This window comes from Triticum aestivum, chromosome 5A, assembly GCF_018294505.1.
Source record: "Triticum aestivum cultivar Chinese Spring chromosome 5A, IWGSC CS RefSeq v2.1, whole genome shotgun sequence".
Lineage (NCBI taxonomy): Eukaryota > Viridiplantae > Streptophyta > Magnoliopsida > Poales > Poaceae > Triticum > Triticum aestivum.
Window position 1 is genome coordinate 337,818,775 of NC_057806.1, and position 15,385 is coordinate 337,834,159.

Below are 15,385 nucleotides of genomic sequence, written 5' to 3' on the forward strand. Positions count from 1 at the left end.
ACATTTATGAAGTCATTTTGGAAACAATGAATGCAATTTAAAGGGTTCTTGCCCTTCTTTTAAAATGATTTCTGAGGCTTTCAATTTCCTCATTTCAAGTTTCTTGAAAATAACAGGATGCATGATGCTCGCTGATGCAACTATCTGCAACCAATTCTTGGGCTGTGACAACTCACCCCCACTAAACAAGAATCTCGTCCCGAGATTCTACTCGTGAGGTAAGAAGACAGAGGGACACAGGCTAACATATTCTTCGCGGTCCAGATGTCTTTCTCGAGGAGGTTGATTTGATAACTCAAGTCGATCTTGACATCTTTGCTTTCGAGATCTTCATCCAACACAAGGACAAAAGAGCGAGACATGTCTACATGGATGGATCATCCTAATGATCACAAGATCAACACACCGAATGAGACGTAGAAACATCTCTCGAGCTGAGACACGAAACATACATCCAAAGGGATGGAGAAACAATTTGACGAGGGTTTCAAGGTAGCGAGGAAACAATTACCATGATCCCATAACGGGGCACCTTAAAGGAGGTGACTCATAGAATTACTCCCTTAAGTGGCAAAAGAATTACTTTTGATCCATCGATCATTGAAACTCTCTATACCATCCTAAGGCAATAACAACAATCGTTTGGCAAAGTAAGAAGGGATGGCATACCCAGACTAGAATGGATGATGTGGACTACCTTGTTGAAGACAATGCAATGGATGATTTTTGCTTACCATCGGAAATGGATGGGACCCATGGTAGGACCACTTTTGAAGATGATCCCGACCAGAAATTGCCGAGAATGGTAGTCCATGGTCGAATGGCACAATGGCGGTGCAAGCTAGGAACAAAATGCTAATGTTGGGAATGATTCTAGTAACTGGGGAGAAACCCAACCGTAGAGAGAGATTCCACTATCGGAAAGGTTATAGCATAACCGAGGAAACTGAAAGCAGATCCCAATTAATGCCGACGATAAATCCTAGTGATTTCGTGTGCTCTCAAGAACTTGAGCATTCCCATATTCAACCAGTTTTACCAATATCCATGTCAAGGATCCTGTCAACACAACATACTACCATGATGAATAATGGTGGAGGATGCAGATGCAAAGAAAGATAACACTTTCTCAGATTTCACCTTAGCGAGGCCAAGGGATCAAAATCTAGATGATCGACCGAGAGACATTTAGCACTCCGCTTCTAATGTTCTCCTTGATGTGCTAGTGTAACCCATTTATTGACATGGTTTGGTATCTAGAACATCAAATAAAAGGTCGGACTTCGGGAGCTCAAGAATCAATAAGGAATAGCTACGGAAGTAAATCTTGCGAGGTCCTTATGGGGAGGTGGCCAACTTCTTCAATCAAGATACTCCAATAATAGGTCTTCCGGTTGGGTGTGTTGGCCACGACATCCACTCTACCGGTTACAGAGAGATCAATATTATAGCTCTTGGGAAACGTTCCAACCATCACATCTACCTGAGATTCAGATCTGGTTGGTGTCAGGATATTCCAGACTCATCGAGTCTAGAAGAAAATGAAAGTTTGCAACACAAATCGACGAGATGACATTGCGAGATTCTCAGGAAATGGCTATGGTAGTAAGCTCCAAAACATGAGCTGGTTCTGCTAAACACATGTGAACATGCTGTCCCAGACAAGCATGACCACATGGTGGTCTTACAATGAAACACTACCGAGTCCTGGTTGGGAACCATCATCAAGGATATTGATGTCCTTGCATAAGTCAAATGATTAGCTCTTATGGAGAACTTCTTCTCCCTGAACAAGTCAATCAGTGGCTTGGGGTGCTAGGGATACGTATGGAATGAAGATGATCAGTCTATCAGACCATAGAATACTTCGCACGTGCATGACTGACTTGGGATGATTCCAGAGGAGGTAAAACAAACTTTCTCCAATTCACGACGGCAACTTGCATCAAATGCACAAGAATTAGAGGAAGTCACTACTTTCATCCGAACATATGCTTCATGAGCGGAACACAAAGATAATGCTTATAAAGTTTCCAACACTAGTGTAATGTTCAACCAAATCATGGAGCAGACAAAGTTGTTGTCGATGGGCTCAACAACAATTCATCCAGGTTTCCATATAAATGGAATTCCACAATCATGTGAACAAGGTGTTAGCATTAGTCAGACCCAAAAGATATAATGGTGTATGCTCGAGGAACAACCACGAGTAAGACAACATTACGAATATCGTTGGTTCTGATTTAATTTGATGCTAGCCCATACTCAAATCAAAGATTGGTTAAGACAATAGCACCGATAGTTGATCACGAGGATCAATCGATGAAGATATCATCTTTCTTCAACACACACACACACACAAAATATCCCTTAACATGAACTAAGTGAGATAAGCTTTTATCTTCCAGCTCTCCAAGTTATTGTTTAGCTTAACCAACTAGCTCAGGGGTATCCAACACAGATTTTTGGGGAATGGGTGGTTTGGAGGAAAACCAGCATGATCACGAACTCAACATAGAGGTCAGGTGACAACCTGGTAATACTTCCGAGAAGATATTCGGAACATCATGAACCATCGATAGGTTACTATGCTCGAGAACAATCTTGCTTTTCAGAGCAAGACGATATGAATAAATAAGCAAGGGACTGAATAATCCTAACTCATTGATCGAAGAGTGCACCAGAAATAAGGACTAGGTAGCACGATCAATCTTAGGATGATGATTTAATAATCAACACTCTAAGAATGGGAATATTGTCCATTTACTACAAAGCAACGAGTTGCTCGGAGTATTGATTTCGCACATCACGGTTCACTTATCGGTATTCCAGTTGCAACAACACGGAACCGAGGAATGAAAAATGATGGCAAGAAGTATCACTGCATCAAGAATTCATGAGAGATGGTGCAATTCTCATGACAATCCCGACATAAAGAGGGCAATACTTCAGGGTAGAACAGAATCAAAAGCTGGATTGGCATTTTGATCTGCGGAATACAACTGCTTGACCCAATTCTAGATGTGGATGATGTACTGGAGTTTGTTTCTCCTAGTCATTCTGAAATAGAATGGCTTGACGAGCCACAAGAGCAATAGTCATCGATAACACGAGTGCACGACTACTCCTGACTACAAATTGATAGACGGGGATCAGGATACAACTAAAGAGGGACAACCCAAAGGAACATATGTTTTTCTGAGTTGTGGATGCAAAGATTAGTATGTCGAGCGAAGCTCAACATTTCTTCCGGATAACCCATGCGGAAAAGGGTAGAACTGGCAGATTCACAATATAGAATGGAGAACTCATCAAGACCACTCTGGTCGTAACCTTTGGTTTAAAAGAAATTCTGCCAAGAATGGTTCATGGTAATTGGAAGAAGGAGGTACCACGAACCTCGAGGACTATCGCAAAGGTTACTAATATCCTAAAGGAACTAGCAACACTATCAACATGAGGTAAGTAGGGTGAATCTCAGGTTCAAGAACCCATGAATAGAATACCAACTACTACATGGCATCACAAGATGCTTTCGAGAATAATGGCCAGAATCACACACTGGGGATACAAAACATGGCTAAATCACTAGGTGACTCCCTGAAATACCTAGGGTCATAATAATAGCTCCAAAATATAAACCGAGGCAATAGAGTACCTCAATGCACCGGTTAGTGTGCTTATTCTGACCAAAGGAACATCTAAAACGGGAAGAAGGAATTTACAATTGCATCAGATTGTTTAGAAACTTGGGATGACTCAGACAACATAACGTCTGTAAATGCTCAAAACATTTGAGACATCCTGCAAAAATGGTGGCATAACCACTCAACATCACAATATCAAGGTTCCGAGATCAACAGTCAACATACGGAAATAGTAGGAACGGAACTGAGGCTTGAAACTATCAATTCTATAAATCTATGGATTAGTAACACGTCATCCTGATAGATAGATGAGAAGGCCTAGTTCTTAATCCCCGTAGAAAAGAAGAGTTGACTCAGATCAGAAGGGCATAAGGTATAAGGAGTAAAAAGAGCCTTACGTTCCCTTCCACAATCAATTCCCTTATATAACTAAAGCATTTCTAGACTCAACTTCGACCAGTTGGCTTGGTAATCCTACAGGCAGTCAGGCTCTGATAGCAATGCTGTCAGGACCCCAATTCCAAGTCACATCGATCTAGCCGGTAACACCTCATATCACTTTGCGGCCTCACGCACGGTATTCCCACGGGTGTCGCCTTACCATGGCTCGAGACCGTTTGCGCCTTTTGGCTCACGTATATGATAGTGTCGCTAGCATCCATATGACAGAGAACCCGAGCCGACATGGCTAGTCGTGAACCCAAAGCGGCACCAACCTATGGGGACAGGCATACATGAATCACATCGAGCATGTCGGTCAACAGCGTGTGAATCCGAGCTGTAGCACTGGGCTAACAAGACTCTGGGAACCTGGGCTGTAGTAGGCTAGGCAGGACTCTGGATGTCACCGCATGACATTTCCCCGAAGGGACAGACACAGGAACGAAGTGAAACACATGCCAGCCAGTCAAGTGTCCTGAGCAGTAGTGCTGGGCTAGTAGAACTCCGGTGAACCGGGCTGTAGCGGACTACTATGGCTCATGGAAGCACTAGACTATATTTCCCCATAAGAGAGGCTGCCAAGGATAAACAACTAGATTGTCGAATCCCACACATACCAAGCATTTCAATCATACACACAATATGCTCGATATGTGTAAATACAACATGGCATCACAACATAAGTCTACGACTCAAGTATTTATTCAATAGGCTCCGAGGAGCGAGATATTACAAACATGGGTCTCATGACCCAACATTCAGAGCATACAATTCAAGCACATGCGAAAGCTTAACATGTCTGAGTACAGACATCTATAAATGAAAAAGGCTTAGAAGCCTGACTATCTACCAGATCCTGCCGAGGGCACAAGATCGTAGCTGAGGTATTAAGCTAAACGTCGAAGTCCACACGGAACTACTAGCGAGACTTACATCTCTCTGCAAAACAAAAATTAAGCAAACGTGAGTACAAATGTACTCAGCAAGACTTACATCAGAACTAACTACATATGCATCGGCATCAACAAGGGGTGGTGGAGTTTATCTGCAGCAAGCCAGCTTTGACTCAGTGGCTAACCTGAACTAAAACTCAAAGCAACTCTTTTGAGGTGGCGCACACGAGACCACATATTCACCATTCAATACACCACTATGGATCCCCTCCCGTCTCCCTACGAGAAGGCCATCCATAGCACTCACACTTATCTTGCGAGTTTTAGAGTATCCACTTCAAGTTATGTATGAACTGTATAGGCAACCAAGTAGTCCTTTACCGCGGACGCAGCTATTCGAATAGATGATGTTAACCCTGCAGGAGTGTACTTCTTCATACACGCTCTCACCACTTACCGTCGTTTACACGACATGTACTCGGCAACCTTCAAGCGGAAGCCCAACGAGGGTGTCGGCCACGGCCTACCTAAACACACAAGCCTCTAGTCCAGGTTTATCGCCTATCCAGGTTCCATCCGCAGGGAGTCCGGCCGAGGTTCCCACATACAACCCCAAACCATGTGTACAGGGTTCCCGAGACACCAAACGGGCGACTCGGTACACCGTGCCACAATGTATCTACCGCATCATAGCCCACCCCTAGGGTCAGCGCTACGCATGGCCACCAACACATATCCTATAAACACCAGAAACTAGTTGCAACTCCTGGACAAAGAACTAGGGTGGTTAAGAAGCCGAGAGGGTCCATTGGTTTCGGGCCCAATGCATGTAGTAGCTGGTTCTTAAATCACACATACATATCTCGGTGCTTAATGACGGTTCCAATGAAACAACCCACCATGTACTCCTACATGGCCTCTCATTGTGTAACACCCCGGATATGACTTTCCCAATTTGTACTCCAACTCTTGCCGTTTCCAGCGTTAAGTTATTTTATTTTTCTCGGGTTCGGGTCTTTGTCTCCATGTGTTGTTATCGTTGTCATGCATCTCATATCATGTCATCATGTGCATTGCATTTGCATACGTGTTCATCTCATGCATTCGAGCATTTTCCCCGTTGTCCGTTTTGCATTCCGGCGCTTCGTTCTCCTCCGGTGCTCATTTCTACCTTTCTTTCGTGTGTGGGAATTAAACCTTTCCGGATTGGACCGAGACTTGCCAAGCGGACTTGGTTTACTACCGGTAGACCGCCTGTCAAGTTTCGTGCCATTTGGACTTCATTTGATACTCCAACGGTTAACCGAGGGACCGAAAAGGCCTCGTGTGTTTTGCAGCCCAACACCCATCCAATTTGGCCCAAAACCCACCAAAACCCTATCCATCATCTAGAGCGTTCGATCACGATCGCGTGGCCGAAAACCGCGTCACATTTGGAGCTTCCTTGCTCCCTCTACCTATAAAACTAGCCCCTCCTCCGAAATTCGCGGATCATTCTACCCTAACCCTAAAAAGTTTGCTCTCGCCGTCGCCGGACATGTCCGCCGCCTAACAGACATCCCGCCGCGCCAATCGCCGCCTGCCATGTGTCACCTATGCCGCCTCCCACCGCTCCGGCCCGGGGAGCCCGCGCGGGGCCCTCCCGGCCCGAAGCTCCACCGCCCGCGCCTAGGAGCAGAGCCGCCCGACTCTTTCTTCTCCGGCGGCTCGAGCCGCCCGACGCTGCCGTGCTCCATCGCCGGAGTCGGCCGGAGCTCCGCCTTGTCCTTGCTGCACCTGCCTCGCTGACCCTCTCCTCCGCCGCCAAGTCCACCCCGACGCCGCCCCGCTCCTCCTCCGGTCCGATCCGGCGCCCCCATGCCCGGATCCGGCGACCGCGCCCTTCCTCCGGCGAGATCCTGCCAAGTCCGACCACCACAATGCCCATTGCCGGCGACCTCGACTCCGCCGGTGAACAGTGCAGCTACAGTGCCCGGATCCGATCCAGATCCGAAATATCTGAGACGGTTGACTTTCCTCCCAAAAACCCTAATATTTTGCAAACTTTGTCATGCCGTAATTCCGCATCCGTAGCTCCGTTTTGGGCATATAGCATATCAAAATGTTCGTCTTCATTTCATTTCATTGCATCATTTTCATTTGAGTTCATCTTGATGCCCGAAATGCTGTTAGAAGAGGGCTACTTGAGATAATTGTCAGATCTGCTACTCCATTTAGACTTTTGTCATTTTTGCCATGATTATTGTGTGCATGATATGCCCTGATGCTCTACATATGTTTTGTTAAGGGTTTTGTCATCTTTCCAGAGGTGCAACCCATGTATTTTTGTGATGTGTGTGGTGACTAGCACAAGCTTGCAAAGTGAGGCACTTGATAATTCTGTTTTCAGGGACTTAGCTTTTCCACTAAGTCCTTGAGCTGTTTATCTCATGTGGCCTTATGTTCATGTTGTTTTCGAGTGATTCGTGCCTCTTTTGAGGATGATCAGTAAGGATGTTTTGTTAATATTGTAGTGATCTATCCATCCATGTCTTTGTTTGCATTTATGGAGCACCCTAGCTTGAGTCAATCAAGCTCTACTTTTGCTACTTCGTGAATCTGGTCAGATTGTCTACTTGTTAGCGATTTTGCCGATCATGTTGTAGTTGATCCGTGCATGTTATGCTATTGTTCTTGCCATGTCTAGCTTGTATTTTGTGAATTCTTGATGTATGTATGCTTAGCTTTTCATGACTTGCTCCGTAGTGAGTGCATCGAGCTCGTCAACATGCCTACTTGATATCTGATTTCAGCATGTGCTAGTTTTCACTAAGTCTGAGAACTGATTATGTTTTTGCTATGTTCACATGCTTGCAAATGTGTTTTCTGATCCCTTTTGTCTCAAGGTCACTAAGGGACTTTTGTTAAGCTTTTTGAGTAGCTCCATGCCATGCTTTACTTTGCCATGTTCAGGTCCTGTAGCATGTAGTTTTGTTGCTCCGAAGAGTGCTATCTGATCTGAAATTCCAAACAACTGTTAATTTCACTAAGTCTGAAATCTGTTTACCATATGCATTTTTGCCATGCTTGTTTGAACCTGTTAATGGATGAATTGGCCGTAGCTCAGTGCTAGACTTTTGTTAAGCATCATGAATGCATCCCTGCCATGTATTTTGCGGTCATGTTTGGGTGCTGTAACATGTTCATCTCATTGCACTTAGATGGCTACTTGCTGTAAATCGCAGACCGGTGTCATATTTGAATTGCTTGCCATTTCCAAACCGTAACTCCGATTCCGGCGTTCTTTATATCGTTTTCAAGCGATTTCATCTCATCTTTCCAGTGGCACACTTGGATTTCCAAGTTGGGGCCAGGTTCATGCATTCCTTGTCAAATCTTGCATATGCATCCCGCAACGCATCTCGCATAGCATACCATCCTTGCATCATATTGTTTGATCCTTGCACGTGGTTGATTGTTGTCCTTGTTGCTTGTTTGTCTTGTTTGGGTAGAGTCGGGAGACAAGTTCGCTAACGAGGAGCCCATTGAGTTTGCTTTCGAGGATCCAGTCAACTCTGACAACTTTGCAGGCAAGATGATCATACCCTCGAAATCACTACTATCTTTGCTTTGCTACATGCTCGCTCTTTTGCTATGCCAATGCTACGATGCCTACCACTTGCTTTCAAGCCTCCCGAATTGCCATGTCAAATCTCTAACCCATCATGTCCTAGCAAACCGTTGATTGGCTATGTTACCGCTTTGCTCAGCCCCTCTTATATTGTTGCTAGTTGCAGCTGAAGATTGGAGGCTGTTCCTTTTTGGAACATTTATTTACTTGTTGGGATATCATTATATTGCCATGTTATCTTAATGCATCTATATACTTGGTAAAGGGTGGAAGGCTCGGCCTCTCGCCTAGTGTTTTGTTCCACTCTTGCCGCCCTAGTTTCCGTCATATCGGTGTTATGTTCCCGGATTTTGCGTTCCTCACGCGGTTGGGTTATAATGGGAGCCCCTTGATAGTTCACCTTGATTAAAGCTATTCCAGCAATGCCCAACCTTGGTTTTACCATTTGCCACCTAGCCTCTTTTTCCCTTGGGTTTCCGGAGCCCGAGGGTCATCTTATTTAAACCCCTCCCGGGCCAGTGCTCCTCTGAGTGTTGGTCCGACCGAGTAGACTGCGGGGCCACCTCGGGGCAACTTGAGGGTTGGTTTTACTCGTAGGATGTCTCATCTGAGTGTGCCCTAAGAACGAGATATGTGCAGCTCCTATCGGGATTTGTCGGCACATTCGGGCGGTGTTGCTGGTCTTGTTTTAACCTATCGAAGTGTCTTGAAGAATCGAGATACCGAGTCTGATCGGAACGTCTCGGGAGGAGGTCTATTCCTTCGTTGACCGTGAGAGCTTGTCATGGGCTAAGTTGGGACTCCCCTGCAGGGATTTGAACTTTTGAAAGCCATGCCCGCGGTTATGGGCAGATGGGAATTTGTTAATGTCCGGTTGTAGATAACTTGAACCTTAATTTAATTTAAAATGAATCAACTGAGTGTGTTACCGTGATGGCCTCTTCTCGGTGGAGTCCGGGAAGTGGACACGGTGTTGGAGTAATGCTTGCGCAGGATGTTCTCTAGATTACTCTCTCGCGCTTTGCCTCCTCTTCTCGCTCTCTTTTGCAAATAGGATAGCCACCATATATGCTAGTCGCTTGCTGCAACTCCACTCATATTTACCTTGCCATACCTATTAAGCTTAAATAGTCTTGATCGCGAGGGTGCGAGATTGCTGAGTCCCTGTGGCTCATAGATTACTATTACACCAGATGCAGGGCCTGACGATTCCGCTCCAGGTGACGCGCTCGAGCTCAAGTGGGAGTTCGACGAGGACTCTCAACGATACTATGTTTCCTTTCCTGATGATCAGTAGTGGTGCCCTGTTGGGGGTGATCGGGACCGTGTCGCATGTTGGGTTATCTTTTATTTTGGCGCCGTAGTCGGGCCATGAGTGTTTGAATGATGTAATGTTATTTATGTACTTGATTGACGTGGCGAGTGTAAGCCAACTATGTTATCTCCCCTTTTATTATCTATATATTACATGGGATGTTGTGAAGATTGCCTAACTTGCGACAAATGCCTTCAATGCGATTATATCTCTAAGTCGTGCCTCGACACGTGGGAGCTATAGTCGCATCGAGGGTGTTACACTTTGATACCTTTACCAAATCGTGTTCAACACACTTAGCTCACACACAGTAGGACATGTTCACAGCTTTCCAATTCATCCCCGATGAATCAGACCTGACACAACTCTAGGCAATAGCAGGCATGACAAACAAGCATGAATGAGTAGGCACATCAGGGCTCAAACAACTCCTACTCATGCTAGTGGGTTTCATCTATTTACTGTGGCAATGACAGGTCATGCAGAGGAAAGGGGTTCAACTACCGCAGCATGTAATAGTTGAATCGTTGTTGTCCTAATGCAATAAAAGAGAGAAGGAGCGAGAGAGTGGGATTGTATCGGAATGAACAAGGGGGTTTTGCTTGCCTGGCACTTCTGAAGATAGTATAACTCTTCATCGGTGTCGTTGAACTCATTGTCGAAACACGTCTACTAAGAGGGGACAATTACCGGCAAAGGAACATAAACAACATTCAGTTAATGTAATGCACAAGCAAATGAATGATATGACATATTAAGGTACTGAATTGAGCTAATGCAACAGCAAGTCATTTTAATTGAAGTGGAATTCAAACTACATCAAATTCCAACTCCAAACCTATTTTTCAAATGTACCTTAATCATGTTTTATCCTAATCAGTGGAGTTAACTTGCTCAAACATGCATGAACATGGCATAAATAGATTCTTTGGATTTTTATGATCATTTTTCATATATAAATTATTTCCATTGGAGTTATAGATTATTTTCTATGATTTTTTGAAGTTTTAACTATTTTTTGGAATTTCCTGGTTATTGAAAATGCCAGAAAAGCTTTATGGCGTCAGCAAGGTCAACAGTGATGTCAGCAAGGTCAAACCTGACCTGTCGGGCCCACTGGTCAGTGACAGAGGCACTAATACCGCGTTGACTCGTGCTTTGACTCGACGCGGGGCCCACTGTCAGTGGCTGTGGGGTGGTTAGCTGGCAGGGATTAGTGCTAATGATGGCCATGTCGGCAGTCGCCGGAGTTCGGCCGACGGCGACCAAAACCACGGCGGCAACTCGCCGAATTTGCGCTACGAGTGGCGGCTGGACGCGCGGAGACCACCAGAAGGTAGCCCGCGCTCGACCGCGTCTAGCAGAGGGATCGGGAGTCCTCAAGATCGCTGGAAATGACGACGACGAGCACAGAGACGGCGGCCGGAGTTCGGCCACGACGAACACGGGGATGCGGTGGATGGCAGGAGCAGTGGGTGTGGGTTTTGGGCTTCTGGCATTGCTCTGAGCATGGTGGTGTGCTTGGTTGCGGCTCGAGGTGACGGTGGCCACGGCGGCGACATGGCTGGGCAGCGGTGAGCTTCGGGCACGGCGGCGCTAGCGCTAGGGGACGTGCGAGGCGACGGGGAAAGGGGCGAACGGAAGAGCAGCTCACAAAGGACTCGCAGAGAAGCCCAGCGGGGTCGGGGAAGCATCGGAGGCGGCGAACCGAAGGGCGGCGATAGTCGGGGCAGAGGATGATGATGAGCTCGATGGTGACGTTTCATGAATCCCGCGAGCGCGTGCTTCGTCTTGGTGATCCACGGTGTCGAGGCGAGCCCGTTGGACAAAGTAGAGGATGAGGGGAGCTCGGTGGACGCGGTGGCGGTGAACGGCGGCGACGGAGCGCTCTCGGGCGTCCTTGGGGAGGGGGCTAGAGGAGAGGCAGCGAGTTCCAGGGTGAGGGGAAAGGCAGAGAGGGGTGCGGGGCACCTCCCAGGCGACGTGGATGGGCACGGGGACGCTCGGGAGGTGGCAAGCAGGAGGTGGCCCGCGCCTCCTGTGCGTGTGCCATGCACAGTGCACACTGGCGGCAGGAAGGGGATGACTGGCATGTTGCCTGGTGGGCTGGGCCACCAGCAATAGTGCCAGGCCACATGTGAGTGGTCTCTAGGTAGGCCTCTGCTCTGTTTTATTTCTGTTTTGTTTTGTTTTTATTTATTCATTTTGCCACTGATTCAAAATTCAAAATAAATTCAAAACAAGGCAAAACCTTCTGAATATTTTTATGTTGCCATTATGGACTTATTCCAGAGGCACATAAATAATTCCAGGGCCTTTTGAATTATATTCTATAAAAATGAATATAATCCAAAACTCAAATACTTATTGATTTAATTTCAAAGTCCCAAAATAATTCCTTCAAAAATGTTCACTATTTTTGGTTTGGTCTCAAAGCCTTGCCATAATTATCAAACATTTATGAAGTCATTTTGGAAACAATGAATGCAATTTAAAGGGTTCTTGCCCTTCTTTTAAAATGATTTCTGAGGCTTTCAATTTCCTCATTTCAAGTTTCTTGAAAATAACAGGATGCATGATGCTCACTGATGCAACTATCTACAACCAATTGTAGGGCTGTGACACCCTAATACTTTTGTTGTAGTTGCGGATATCAAATTATCAAATTATCAAAGTATCGAACGCGAATCATATGAACATGATGAAAACTAGCTTGACGATATTCCCATGTGTCATCGGGAGCGTTTTTCCTATTATAAGAGTTTGTTTTGGCTTGTCCTTTGCTACAAAAAGGATTGGGACACCTTGCTGCACTTTATTTACTTTTGTTACTTGTTGCTTGTTACAATTTATCTTATCACAAAACTATTTGTTGCCACTTATTTCAGTACTTGCAGAGAATACCTTGCTGAAAACCGCTTATCATTTCCTTATGCTCCTCGTTGGTTTTGACACTCTTACTTATCGAAAGGACTACGATAGACCCCCTATACTTGTGGGTCATCAATCAGTTAGGTGCAAAAAGTTCACGTGGATTTGCAATTAGTGCACGGGGTCGGGTGGTTGTGGTTGTGAGCCTGCTGTTGTGGTGTTGCGTGAATAAAAATCTATGTCGTGAAGAGATGTACGTTGCAACAACTCAGGAAAAACAATCTCACTTCAGAATTTATCGTGAGTGAAATTAGTTAATCAAAATTAACAGCAGTAAAAACTACTCACATTAATTGAAACCAATTATTTAATCCATCGCACAAATTTTGGATACCACGCATAAGTTGCAATACATAACTAGATGTTGGGACAATAAATATAGCAGTGATGTCTACAATGAAAACGGCAAATGGAAAGGGTCCTGGGAAAATGTCTCTGGTACTGGGGCACACTCTTCTTCTATGAGGGAAAGCGGATTGACTAGTCGATGAATGCGTCTCTCCTAGTCGAGCCTTAGTGGTCTGCCGATGGCGATCTGAGGATTTAAATCAGCGAGGCTATGGAGATAACCCATTACTCGCTGGGTCAAACGCTCTAGAGCAATGACATACTGAGCAAGGTTGGCCAGAACTGGGTCTCTCTCAATTCGTCCACCGGGAAATGATGCTACTTCTCCGGGTGCTGCACGACTCGGGAAGTAATAATACCCTCGTTCGCTGGCATAGGGTACCGCAAATCAAAGGCGAGTAAGTGCTTCATATGCAGCAGCTTCTATGGCCATTTGCGGGGTCGGCATGGATTTGCCCATGAAACAGACTTCCGTTGGGTCTTGGTTTGGGTTTGCGGGAGGGATGTGCACCACTGCCCAATATTTCGAGGTGGATGGGGTGATCCTCGATTTGAGCAACTCGTACTGGGGTGGATGGGTAGAACTCATGGTACTGCAGGTAAAGTCCCACAATATTTTAACCAAACTACCCGGGGTTGCATCTGGAGTTCTCAAATAGATACTAGGGCTCAGCATGGCAAAGAAATGGCTGTGAGAGTTGTGCACAAGGTGAGTGGTACTAGGCAAGGTCACGAGGTGGCCTTTTATATAGCACCTAGGCTGGGACATTTATCACGGTGCGGGGCAATTAGTTTGTCGGTTCTGCTCTTATGGGGTTGGGGTCAATGCCACAGATACACATATCTCACAAAAGTGACGTATTACTGTGGGTGTCGTCGGGGTGGTTTTTGGTAGCTACGCCCGGAATTAAAAATGTAACCGCACGCCAACATCCTTATGCATGGATACTATTTAAAAATAGGGGCGCATAAGCAGACATCATTTAATTACGGTGATACAAGATCACACAATTATAGGGTGTGGACATACTATGACTCGGTACTACTCGAGTGACTTAGTCTACCTCGTTTATATCTAAGCGGGCGTGCCTCATGGACGTCGAGGCTTCTCCATGGGTTTCATCATCGGGGTTAGCTGGAGGGGGTTGAGGAGCTGCAGGGTCGGGGTAGCGATGATGACCATCGCGGGGGTTGTTGGCCACGATCCCGTTGGAGCGTGTTCCCAAAAGGGCATGAAGCACTTCTGGGGACACCAAAGCACCTTGGTCGATGGCCGGGGCAGATCTCAAGGACTCGATCGGTTGTCCAAACAGCACGACTGGGTTGTCGGCGTCGAGCTCATCACCTCCTCTTGCTGGGGCTTGGCGAACTAGTTCTCCACGAGTTGCGATCAGATCAAGGGTGATTTGATCGAATAGTTCCTCTAGTGCACTTACATAGCACACCAGATGCAACAATGCAGGATCCGTCTCGTGATCTCCGTTGGCAACATGGGGTGGCCTACCATACCCATCACGGCTGGGGTAGTAGTAGAACGAGCGACAGTTAACTCTGGGCGACAAGTGCCAAAGTTGAACTATGGCCTCTCGAGCAGCTAGTTGGATGGCTTGTGGCTCAAAGGAAATTGTCCTTCCGGTGAACCTGTAGGGGCGTTCTGGCGATAGACCCCTACCATAGACGTGCACAATAGCCCAGAATTGACGGCTCTTGTCGCTCATGGGCCCTTGGTACAAAACATATTCTGGGGGCTCTTCTAATGCAAAGGCACGGCGGGTGAGGTTTGCTAGCACGGTCACAAAACCTCCAAGGTTGGTTGCTGTGGTCTCATTGTGAACAATGGGTCTAGGCATTGAGCTCGGTTTGGGGTAGAGGCTGTGCTGTGTTGGGTTGACGCTAGCGTGCCCTTTTTATAGAAAAAGGGGACGGAGTCTTCCTTCGCACGCTTGCAAATGGGACATTTTAGGTGTCGGTCACTGGCGCGTGTGTCACAGCCCTAGAGTTTGCTTGGCATTGCATCCATGCATCATGTTTAAATTTCTTGAAACTTGAAATGGGGATTGTTGAAACCCTAGCACCAAATGAATTTAACTAGGATCAGTAAAAATATTTCCAGAGATCCCAAAATATCCTTTGAAAATGTTCATGATTTTTGATAAAGGTGAAAACCTCTGCAGGACATTATGGATCTTTGAATTAACTC